The sequence below is a fragment of the Myiozetetes cayanensis genome, unplaced genomic scaffold (genome assembly GCF_022539395.1).
Source record: "Myiozetetes cayanensis isolate MyiCay16 unplaced genomic scaffold, myiCay2020 scf3, whole genome shotgun sequence".
NCBI lineage: Eukaryota > Metazoa > Chordata > Aves > Passeriformes > Tyrannidae > Myiozetetes > Myiozetetes cayanensis.
Genome location: NW_026087521.1, coordinates 31,607,833 through 31,621,021, shown reverse-complemented (window position 1 = coordinate 31,621,021; position 13,189 = coordinate 31,607,833). Strand labels below are relative to the sequence as shown.

The following is a 13,189-nucleotide window of genomic DNA, read 5'->3' as shown; positions in this document are numbered from 1 at the left end:
TGCATTGGTTTCTTACATAAACAGGATACCGAAATAAAGTCAGAATTTTTTTAATGCAAATAATGAATTATGTACTGGTTAATACTACACCATTATTAAAACTCTTGTTGTTTGGGATTTTTTTATTTTGAAAATTCCATTTTGACAATATTTTTCTCCTACATATTTTGCATTCCTTGTTCATCTCCCTCATAACTCACAGGAAGGTGATTTCACACACTGCTCAGCACACTGCATAGGAACTGTTGATTTCTTGAATAAGCTACAGATGCCTTCATCAGTTTTTCAGTTTCAGACTTCTTGAAATATTCAGTTTGCAAAACTGGTATTTTACTTGTAATCTGTCTTTATAAACTCACAGAAGATCTCTTGTAATGCACTGTGTATGAGTTTGCTCTTTTCCTCCTTATCTTCATATATCCATACAACATTCACAGACGTTGTGTGTATCACATACAACAGTATATTCTAAATGTTATTCCTTGCATTTTAAAGTCATTTTGCCTCAAGTAATTCAGCTTTATCAGATTAAAGTTCACAGTCATGTGGAATCAATATTTTTATATGAATATATATAACTTCTTAAAAAACTATCTGAGCAATGCTTATGAATATATCTTACTGATTTCTACTAAATATGATAAATTTTTCCTTGCTGTTCCTACCTCAAGGAAATCAGTAGGAAACTTATCACAAGTCACAGTGGATCTTTGGACCAAACTTATAAAACTATGGTATTATCATTAAAGTTAGTGCTCAACAATGACCATGACAGAATGAAGATGGCCTCAATTGTTATGTAATTCTACCATAGTAAGTAGAATTAAGCAACAGAAGTAGTATGCATGTTACCTGTAAGAAATCTTGTCTATTTTTTCATGAATGCCTGCATACCAATTTCTACCAGAATGCAGTTAAATTTCTGCTAAAGAACATCTGATGGGATAGTTCTGCCTATTGCAATGATACAAGCATTGTAAGAGTTTCTTATCAGACTGAAAAATGAACTCACATACATTATAATAGTGAACATGACTGGAAAATTTCCAATTCAAAATATTAATTATTGAGTTTATTCAAAACAACAGGTAATACCATCAAGAGAATTGTTTCAAATTTATCTAGGTGACAACATTTTAGTTTTTCAGTTTTGGGTGAAAAATCAAAATACTAAGTCATTCATGCAAAATGGAATTTTGGAAAACATCCATTTTAAATAAAAAATTCAGATTTGAAACTTAATTTCTCAATTTCATTCCATCTCATTCCATTTCATTAATTTAAATACCAAATGAACTAATTCACGTGTTATACACTATGAAAAAATTCAGTTGATCAAAACTAGCCCCTTACTGAATACAGTTTCAATTCATCATGTTCTTTACAGCTCTACATTTCCAATGAAGCAATCAGATACTTCTTACTACATACTGAATATATCCTTTTTCCAGGACATGAATCTTACAATAAATATGTCGCTTTTTCTGATGACCGAAGAAATCAGTAGTCCTGTTAACTTTTTACCTAGAGAGTTAAATATGACCAATTTTTGAAAGAAAAATCCTTAATTCCTGAAAAAAAGGGGGAGTTTTAACAGATGTTAAAACATCTATAAAATGTAAATGCTCAATCACAATGATATTCAGAATACTCTACAACTTTTTTCTAAGTTAGATGAAAATTTAGTAACATAACAGTAGAATATTGGATAGCATAGAGTTAGTTTTATTTTGCTACAGTGTTACAGATTGTTATATTGTATTATTGTACTTCTGAAATAATGTCTTGTTTCTTTACAATTCTCTGGCCAATAATGCACATTCAGTTTTTTATTCCTCTTCCTTGCATTTACAATTACAAAATTTAATCAGACCAAAAGGCTGATTCTAAAGGTTAAATACACTATAGTATAAACAATTATTACAAATTATTAATTAAATTATTAATAAAAAGAAGCAGATTGTTTCAGCAAAAAATTTTTCAATATGACAATTTCAATCCATGAAAAACAAAACAAAACAAGAAATTACCAAAAACCAACCAAGCAAACAAGCAGAAGCAGTATACAAGTCTAAATGTTACTGTGAGTTTAACCAACGTCTGGAAAGAATAATGGAAGAAAACAGCTGTTTCATTAAAAACTTGAGTCAAATAACTCAGGAAAAATTCTTACACCAGATCCTCATCTGCTGTAAATTGTTGTGGCTGTGTTACCTTCTTGAACATTTAGAAAGGACTGTTCATGTAGGTATCACAGCAAGTTTCACTGAGTGAGGATCTGTCTACTGAGTAGGGCAAATTACATGTATTTTGAACAAATTCATTGAGTCAGTGACTTTGTCAATCAATCTTATTCCAGGACTTCTACTTTTGTATCTCTTTGTTTCAGCTGTAAAGTGAAGGCTTATGCAAAGTGAACTAAATCTTATCAATCAAAGAGTCCGCATCTTCAGTGACTGCAATTCTTTGAAGTGTTGGGAGAAACAGAAATATTTATCATGTTCTCAAGGTGGTTTCTGAAGCTTTCAACCTTGTATCTAGATTACAGCCAATGCCTCTTTCGTCAGCCCTTTTTAGACTGTTAAATCAGCAGTTTAAAAAGACGTTCTCAGCATGGGAAGCACAGGGGAACTAGGACACATAATCAATCTTCAGACTCCCAAGAAACCTGCTAACGGGATTTTATTTCTGTAGTCATCCAAAGGATTAGACTGCTTGCTAAAACACCTTCACTCACTCTCTACCTCTTACTCTTTGTGTGCCTTAGCCCTTTTTCCTCTCTCTGTGATACAATAATGCCTATTTTTTTCTTTTTAATTGTTTTTGTAAAATATCCACTGCTACTTTTTCACTCGGCCAAGTACATTCTGCAGTGAGATCACAGCTGCTTATAACACTTGAAAGATACACTCAGCACAGTATCTTCAATAAAAAAGTAACCCAAACCCTACTATAGGGTTTATTAGTGCTTTTTGGAAGTTCATCCAGAAAGAAAATAGCAATAGCTTTTATATCTGTCATTAACTGCATGCTATCATAGAACTAAAGAAGTTAATATCTTCTCAAGCTAGTGGTGTCTTGATCATTGATAAGTAGAAGCTTATATTTACTGTGCAGTGTTTTAATTCCCTCTGGCACCTTACTCACTTCTGAATGCACAATTTGGTTTATAAGTATTGTTCCACTTTCTTACATGCCACACTGTGTTCTCTCATTGTTTTCTGTTCCTTTAAGCCATTTCCCTGAGATACTGTAATAATCTCGATATCTTCCAGTCACTTCATTAGTCTCCTCTGGTAGCCATCCTCATAGTGAGCTCTTGACAGCACTCATCAATTCTGGATGCTTCAATTAATTGAACCAGCACCTATCTTCTCTCTGCTTCTGTTAGCTCCTTCCACCAGTACTTTGAAACACCCAGCAAAGCAATACTGTGGGACAGTAACAGCTCAGTGACTTCAGCACAGTGAGAATGGGCCAATAGTTTAATCAGAAATTTTAGTCAGAAATATCCTGCCATCTCCCCCTGCTCCAAATTCAATTTTCAACTCTGTTTCTAGGGACTCATAATAACATAGAAACCAAGAGAGATAGATGAAATATACTTTTTTTGATTTTTTTCCCTACTTAGTAGGGGTATGCTGTTTCCTAGATTGATGAACTCATGAGAGAGTGAAGTCAGAGGCCTTAAAGAAAATGTACAATCCTTTCCCGTTGTCCTCTATTCGTGCATCTGGGATCCACATGTAAGTGCATGTGTGTGTTTGTGTGTCCATGCATGTCTGGTGTGACCTGAAACTTCTAAACACAGTAAGTAAATTGTTCCATCCAATTATTTAATTGTGAATTTATTATCTATGTAACAATCAAAAATAATATTTACATGTTTTTATGGAAATTCAAGTGAACTAAGGAGGAAGAAACACTCTTTGCTGTAATCTTCCATTGGAGTATATACTTGCTGGTAAGTGCTTTTAAATTAATACTTGTGTATTTCCCATTAATCTGTTGGGTTTATACTTTTAACCATACCAACTAATTTGGGATCTGTCCCAATGCAAAGACAAATTACATCTACTCTTCTGCAGCTGTTCAGTAGGATGTCACCAAGTTTATTATAAGGTAGTCACCTCTAATTAGAAAAAAAAAAAAAGTAAGTTAGTCCAGAAGGAGAATTAGAGTTTTAATCAATATCCTTGCTCAGAAATGTTCCTATTTCTTTTATTTCCTTTTTTATTTCTTCCTTTTTGCTAGCAAGCAGAACTATTATGAAGGTACTATGGTGCAATTGAGTGCATGTTATAATTGAATAGAGAACAACATTTTTGCTATAGTTGTGACAATTGTCTTCCTGTAAAGTGTGCTGTTTCTCTAGAGTAACTTGGATCTCATAAACAATGAATTTGAATGTCTTATACAGCTTGTTAGTTATTGACAGTAAAGGAATGATCCAATTAGTAAGTGATTAATCACAGGTTTCTTTAGGTCTCAAACTGTGTATTGAAAATTTATGGAATAAAAGAGTATTTCATGCATATCTTCACCTAATGGGTAATCACCACCTGAGAATGAGAACTATTTTAGAAAACGAACAACATGAGCAGTAGCACAAAGTACTAATTATTTGATTAATTTTCCTTGTCACTGAGAAACATACCTTTGCCAGGCAATCATAATTATAATGATATTAAAATTAATTAATATTTTATTGTCCACAAACAGAAATGAAAATATTCAACATTTCCAGCTTAACCAACTATTTGGCATTTCAACAGCATATGAAAATAAAATTTGCTATACAGAATTTAATTGCAAGATTATGAGACATGAGAAAATGTGCATAATTTCAAAGACTGAAAAGGTTTAAATGCTATTTTTAGAGAAACCTTCTTAATGTGGAAAGTGAAATGTTCACCACCAGTGAAATAATAAAGGAAGTACATAATCCTTTAAATAAAATATAAAATATTCATATTTTTATTTTGTGGATGTACAAATGTTTGTAGCATGTGCATTGCAGTATGATTTATCAAGCTATATTGTACTGCCCCATTATTATATGATTTCAGTTGTTCAGTCACTAAAAGTATCTACCAATTTTTCTTTATTCCAGGCTAAACAATCATGACGAAATTTCAGATAAATACTAACCTTATTATGCTTAAATCTGACAGCCATGTGGAATATAATAATGGTGTTTTAATAAAGTAGATGATGAAATATGATAGAAAAATATAGACTTGTCAGGGCTGAACTATAGCCCCCAAATCTTTTCAGTTTTGCAATAAAATAATTCAACCCATATTCAGCATAGAAAAAATGGAAGACTTCTTAAATAATATTTCATATGCTGCTTGTTTAAAGAAACGTATTCTTGATCTTGGTGTACTCTCTGTATCTCAGCTGCAAGACTGACCTAGGCACCCTGCGTTCCCTTCGTAGGCAATAGAGAAAACTGGGACTTCATCAACGTAATTCTTTTCATCTCAAAGTAGACGGTTAAAATATATGGGCTAAAAGCACTCATTTTTCAGAATTGGCTGCAAGAGTACTTTGAAGTCACATAGGTTTCAACTTTATTCTTTTTGTCTTTCCAACTCAGTATAAGACTGTAGATTCATCAGAGAAAGTAGCTTTGACTGAGCATAATCTGCCTTCAGTAAACCAGGGAAAATAAAGGCAAGAAAGGATTCCTTTGGAAGACTATCTTTGTGGTCCTGTCTATAGTTATCTTTCATGGGCACAATATGACAGAATAGACGAAGAGCTAGTGGAGTTGAAGATTTCTCAAATCATGCAATTTCTGAAGAGCTGGTTGCTCAGTTTTTATTTATGCTTCTTCTCTAGCTGATTTTCAAAAAATAAAAATCACTTGACAGATTTGTCTGTGCTTTGCATTCACCATTAAAAAATACAGACTGAGCTACTTCACAGAAAAACTCTACAGATAGCATTACTGGCCTTTATGACACCAAACTATTGTTGTGCTTGACCTTTAGCTGGTAACTGCCAGTAGATTTCTAACAGGCTTTTTCTAAAAGAATTAAATGATGAATAAAGACAGCTCTGGACTTGTTTGCTGAATAAAAGCAAAAGTAATAGTTTTGCTGAATTTATTCAGACAGCCTGGGTAATGATATCATAAACAGAGAAACTATCCTGACAGAATACAAAAATCTGACTTTTCACATTGATGGTATATTGACCTTCTTTCATCTTTCATCCTTCCCTTATATTTAGAGGGACAGTAGACAAGTGTGTCAAGGTAATTTTTCTGGAGTTCTTAGAATTTATTGCATCTAGTCAAATTATTTCTTATTATTGTGACTGGTTTGGAAACTGTGCTATAGATATTTATGTCTTCTTTTAACCATCATCAGAATAGAACAATTAAGTTCTGATTCTGGCTTTTCCTACTTTTTAATAGTGATTCTGAAACACATTGAATGCTTAGTAGTGTGTCAGAAACACAAGCCATTCCTAAATGTAGGTCTGTGGGGTTCTTCTCAGGGCTCTGACAATTTTTTATTCTAGTACAGGGAGGTTTTGTTACTTTTACTGTTTTATTTCAGTTCATGTTAAAAATTTTTTTTTACTTGTTTATCAGTCCTGATTTGTTCCAATTTGATTCATTCCCACCTCTAACTTAAATGAAACTAGGAAGGTGCATCAAGAGAAAGCAAAACTGCTGTTGGACTTACATAGCATTTGAATGAGTTCTGTGAAAGTCACGTTAGAAAAGACAGAGGGTAACACGCTTTAGCTGATGACAGAGCAGGATTTATTTCTTCTGTCGTTCCTGAGGAACCTGCATAAATTTTTCATGACTGTATTAATGAGTATGTAGATGAAGTAAAAATTATGCCAATATTCCTGTTGCATGGGCTGATTTGAATCAACCAGATAGAGGATAAGCATATCTCTTTTTCATTGTGAACTGTAATCCTGAATCTTTTGAATATCAGATTTGGTTTATTAAAATATGATTTTTATTAACCAATGCATGAAAATTAACAAGAAAACACAACTAGTCCAAAATGTAGATTGTGTTTTATTTACAGTATGCACTAGACCCATATTCCACAAACTAGACTGGTTTTCAGTTTGTCTCTGGGAACACCTATATTTTTCCAGAGTGTTTTCTTTTGCAGTGTAACAGAACTTGAACTTGTGGACATTTGGGGTTTGTTGCAAAACTCTATTCCTTGCTTAAGCCTTTAAAAAAAAAAATTATTTTTTATTTGTCTGTGAAACGTTTAAACCCTTCAGAAGATAAAGTTTTCATTGGGTCAGTGACATGGTCCTGGTCATACTGAGACATTTAAAGAGGAGAATAATTGTGTTTTGGGAGAAATCATTGGATACAAATATTGGCTAAGTTATTATATTTTGTAAGGTATTTAGAAATTGGGCAAGAATTTAATGTCTTGGGTTGGAGTGCAGGAATTTTTTCTTAATATAATGAATTTAATAGATCTAGCACCTTTCTTCTGCCTTCAAGCCAATTAGGTATCTTTCACAAAATTTTAACATGAAACCACCATATGACCTGATTCTGGTGTGAGTCTTATGTTGTGTAGATGACTCAGACAATAGATGGACTCAGCGTTTGTATTTCTCAGACAGTTTCCCACTGTTTTTTGTCCATGGTTGTTCAGGTAGAATAGATATCTACCTATCTGATTTACTTACACTGTCACATAGATCATGTTATGTAATTTATCTTTCAAATTTTTCATGGATAAAGAAATTGAAATTATACAAGTAGGCCCTACTCTCACTTCAAGGTTCCTTTAAAATAATCAGAAAGAAAGAAGTTAATATGGCTGAATCAATTGAAAGAGTTTTACAAAATTTTGTTGGCCTAACTTTTAGAAAGACAGCAAGACAGAGAACGGAAGAACCTTAACTTGAATCTCAAAGGTCTATCGCTTAAAAGCTTCCATTTTCATGAACTGTGTGAAATGAAAAAGCATTCCAGAATGCAGACAGTGCCCCAGAAAGTTTTTTGAAGCTCTCTTGGCTTTCAGAGAGAGAATAAGCAGAAAGACACAGAGTATCATTTTAGTCCCAAAGAAAATATTTAATTCTCTATTTGTTATTGAATATTAGAATTCCATGGGTTGATTCAGAGAACTTTAATTAAATTCCCCCCAGGCAGACTTTTAGGTGCTGACTCCAAACTTACCTGATATTAGAAGACAAATTTGCCAGTGAAATTAAGTCTAAGTGTGTAAGTTACAGCAGCCTCAAGATAGTAGCGAATTCCACACTGGTAATTAAGGTTCATTTATAAAACTGTTTATTCTGGTTTAGTGGAAAGGTATTATTATTTCCCTTGATAAATATTTGAGGTACTCTTCATCTTTTAAAAGTATCTAATCTAAAAGCAGAAAAAAGCAAAATAATATAATTTGTACGCTACTCCCTTTGTTTCTCTTCTGCATTTTTGAGAGGGGTGTTATTTTTATGTAGCAGAAGGCTACAGCACCTGGGATGCCAAACTCTATGCATGTCTAAAGTAGACTGAAGATCTGCAGAACATACTGCAACAAGCAGTCAGCACTGGTAGGCACTCCACATAGAGCCACAATGCTAATTCTCCTTTTTCTCTTCATATCTTTTAAGATATTATTTTAAAAAAAATTCACATTATATGTACCCTGGATTATTTTCTTTGTCTTTAAGTTACCAAGATAAGTTATGTAAAATGTGTCCTATATTTGATTTTTTTTCTCAATTATTTATCATATGATGATATGGTTAATGAAAGAAAATGCCTCTGTGCAGAAATAGGTTGATGTATTTTCATCTCTAGACTAGGAGACAGGTTCTGCTGAAATGTAGGAGGAAATCTGAGATATTGCACTTAAAGGATTTCATTCAGGCTCATGTAACTTAGTGCTACAATTAATAAACATGCACATTGAGTTCTTCCATACACTTGGTGTGCATATGCCTCTGCTAACAACAGAAGATAATGTGCTCTTTAAAATATTTTCAAATATGGCTCTTCCAACATGGGTGATAGAATAGTGCATTCTTCACTCAAAGTTCACAGAAAAGGTATTCAGAACTACTAATGGCAATAAAGAATAAAACACTCTCCCAAATGCTCTTCCAAAAATGTACAGGTACTTTTTTTAGAGGTTAAAAGGAAAGCAATCCTACTATAACAGTAACAAAAATCACAATAATAATAATAATAACAGTGAGAATACTAATCCTACCTAAACCAGGGCAAAATACACAGTGAAAATCCAGCAATGCATATAGCAACATTTTACAGTATGGTAAACAAACACAGGTGTGATACTGGATCTGAATCTCACTGAATTATTGATATGGATTGGAACCAACTCACTGTGTGTGGGGGGGGCGGGAAGGACTGGGCCCAGACCTACAGGTCCATGATAAGGCCTGCAGAGAGCACATGGTTTGCAGCCCACAAGGCTGAGCTGAGATGTCAGTCAAGGAAGACCCACCTGGTAGCCCATCCACACCATGCCCCTGGAGCCTGTGACTGGCTACAGCACATCTCACTCTAACCTGGAAGGCACTGACCAGATATCCTGCCTGGGATGGAAAACTAAACTGTATAAATACAGGAGACTCCATGTGAGCTCTTTTCTCTATTTTCTTCTGCTGCCTGAACCACGTGAATCATCAAATCTTGTCACTAACTATTTTTCCCTTCCTGTCTTGCCTTCCCTCTTTCTATTCTCTTTTTTCTCTCTTTCTTTACTCCTTTAATCTGTTTTCTTCTTTTACGCTTTTCTTTCTCTTGTGGATAGCTTAAAACCAATTAATTGTATTAAGCTGCTATATTGATTGATTGCAATAGGTGTTTTCTGTGAACTGATTTTTTGTGATGGGTGTTTTAATAAAGTGCTTTTCTTGGTTGTATTTTACTCCTGTAAAACCTGTTGCCAAAATATCTTATTTTTCTCACTAAATTAAAAAGAATTTCTCTTAGAGAAGAGTATGTGACTCTTTCTCTGGACACGAATTTGAGGTTATAATGGACAAAAAGCCTTTTAAAATCCTTAAGTAAAATGTAAGCGCTCTGGGTAGCTTATGGCTTAAAATCTGAAGTGTAACAACAGGTTAATTCTTTTTTTGTGAACGTGCAACATTGTCAGTTGTACTAAAGTACATACACTACCGCATATATAAAAACCTGCTTCTCTTTTACCAATCTGTAATAAATTTTTTTCCTAAAATAGACATTAGTCAGTCGACATCCTCTCCTAAAAGCAAAATCCTGGAAAAATAAAGTATTTTTGCATGTAACCAAGATCAAATGTTGTCAAACGAAGAGGAAAAGTGAGCAGATACTGAAAATTTTACCTTAGGTCAGTCTCCTTCATTTAATCCAGACCTTCTCTGGCAATTAGGGCTCTCCTGTGACCAGTCACAGGCAGAGAAATGAGTCCCAAGTAAACAGTATTCAAACTGTTTTGGAAAAGGTCAAAGCCAAGTCTATAAATCTACCTTGGAAACTGACTGCCAAATGTTGTGGATTAAATAACAAGGTTGCAATGTACATATTCTAGAAGAAAGCACCACCAGGTAAAAAGTTTTGAAAGGTTTTGAAGTACACAACCTGACGAGGGGTCAGAAGTGTGAATGATGGAATCAAGAATGAGAGGTTGAAACCTTGGCAATCTGAGAGGTAAATATTGTAAGAATTTGAAACAGATTTCTGGGCAACGAACAACTGGACTATCTAGCATCAGCTAGTCTGGAAAAAACTACAGATCACCTCAGACAAAAGAAGCTGTAATAGCTTCTACCTTTTTTTCTTTTTGCCTTCCTTATTTTTGCAAATCAGCTTTCAAATGAACTGAATCTTTGTTGCCTACCTTTATCTTAATATATGACAAATGTCTAGGAGTATTCTGGGCACAAAGATCAGCTGGCATAAGACAACCTATGTTTATACGTGTCTTAGAGTTTCCAAAGTAGGGGTGGCAAAGCTGCATTTTGAGAATGTTTCTTGGGACCTCGCAAGTGCTGAATCATGCTCAGTTTTGTCTGGGAGAATGCCAGTTGTCCTAAGCCCAAGGCACGTCAGGGACCAATTTTGCAGTTCAGTTGAATAGACTCAGATTCTGGTGGCTGGTAAAGTCCCTGAATGCTCTTCAGTTTACTTGGCTGTCACACACAAGGCTTCATCCAGTGTACTGAGGGCAACTGTCCTTCCTAAACTAATGCTGGAAAAAACCACAACAATTTGTGCACATTTATAGACAGGCACTTGCTGCTTACTATGCTGGATTAAGATTTTAGATTTCCTACATGCCAACATTTTCTCTGTAAAAGGCTTCAATCTGATCCTGAGTAAATCCTGAGTATGAGGGACCATTTTTTGCATCTGCATTGCAATATTACTCAGTTGAATATAGATTTTGTGTGACAATGCTTCTAGTTGTTTGATTTTGGGATGTAGTTATCTGACTAAATGTTTACCCTTAGCTATCATCCTATCATTGAATAAAGGTGCTTATATGCAGTTATTTGCAGGTGTAGGTAGGTTTGCATATGCAAAAGTAAAGGTGCCAAATTACATGATTAATTTTCTCTTGGTCACAACACAAGCTCATACTAACCTGAGATATTGCCTCTGCTTATATATGACACATTCAAGCCTGTCCCTTTTCATAGTTATCTGGTGTCCATTCAAACAGCCTAATTTTGTTTCACTGCTTCTGTCCTAACTGCGTGAATTCACAACGAAGCAGGGATTAACACTGCAAAATTGTTCTCCATAACATCCTGGAAGTGGTTCACAGGCTCAAGTTGCAAAGGGACAAGAAACTAACATCTATAACTTTGACTTTTATAAACAACTGTAGCACATTTACTAGAAAGATCTCTTGGCCAGCATGCCAAACAGCTTCAACTTTTAGACCTAATTGGAATAAGCAACAAAACATAGAATATTTAATTACTCATCCAATAAATATCCTATTTTACTGATTATACTGATAGATATGAAGGAGGAAAAATCCAAATAAACTTATTTTCATTATGAACAGTCGTTTTCAATAGAGAATGATTTCTGTGAATCATCAGTAGAACTTTAACTTTTATGCCAAAATTATTCAGCCCCAGACTGTCTACTTAAGAAGCTGGTTTTTTCCATTAATGGGCTGATGCAAAATGGTTTTAAAACTATCAATTTGGAATAATTAAATGGAATCTTGGACTCCCTTCATAATGTTGCTCTGCAAGCTTTCTTTAACAGAACGTCCTCTCCTGTTCCAAAATGGGCAATTAGATAAGACTGACAGCTGTTGAGGTGGTAGATGCCAATGTCAAACCGATGATAAAGATACTGATTTTTCTTTATGAAAAAAGAAAACTTTTCAAAGAGTGTGGTGGAAAAGATGCTACAAATCATCTTGAAGCTGGCATTTCTTAGCCCCTCAGTTCTAAACACTTGCTTTCGTTTTATGATTGTATCTAGGGACCCAGAAAAGCTAGACCCAGAAAAATGGAAACATCCATCAGCATTCAATCTAATTTGCAACATTTTCCTAGAATAGCACATACGTGTTTGCAAAAACACTTATTGAAGAGTTGGGATAAATTGGAAGAGAAGGAACATTGTGGAGAGAAGGTACAAGACTGGGTACATCTAGGAAGATGGAAGTGACATCCACTACTGTCCTCAATATATTAAAGCAAAATAAATCTTAATCTATCTAGTGGCTATTTTTTCTGCCAAATCTCCTTGAAGAAAAAGTAATACATTTTCTTAGCTTAGATTTTATGTGAGCATGTTGTAAAAGGGGAGGGCAAAGAAGGGAGGGGAGAGGCATCTCCCTCTTAACTGCCCCTCCTCAGGAAGATGTAGAGAGCAATGAAATCATCCCTCAGCCTTCTTGTCTCCAAATTAGACAAGCCCAAAGTCCTCAGCTACTTCTCATAGAACAACTTTTTCAACCTTTCACCAGCTTTTTTGCTCTCCTCTGGATGTATTCAAGGACCTTCACGTTCTTCCCAAACGGCAAAGCCCAGAACTGCACACCACACTCAAGGTAAGGCCATGACAATGCTAAATACAGTGTGATCATCACTTCTGACCAGCTGGTGATGCTCTGTTTGATGCACCTCAGGAAGTGGTTTGCCTTCTTGGCTGCCAGAGCACATTGCTGGCTCACACTGAGCCTGCAGCAAACCA

General features: G+C 34.7%; 1 long non-coding RNA gene across 1 annotated transcript; it reads left to right on the top strand.

Annotated features, from left to right (window-relative positions):
• Nucleotides 1-21: 21 nt before the first annotated feature.
• LOC126644913 (uncharacterized) lies at nucleotides 22-9,980 on the top strand. Its single transcript, XR_007630044.1, has 2 exons — nucleotides 22-3,746; nucleotides 3,905-9,980. It is a non-coding gene; the product is annotated as an uncharacterized LOC126644913 (long non-coding RNA).
• The last annotated feature ends 3,209 nt before the right edge of the window (nucleotides 9,981-13,189 follow it).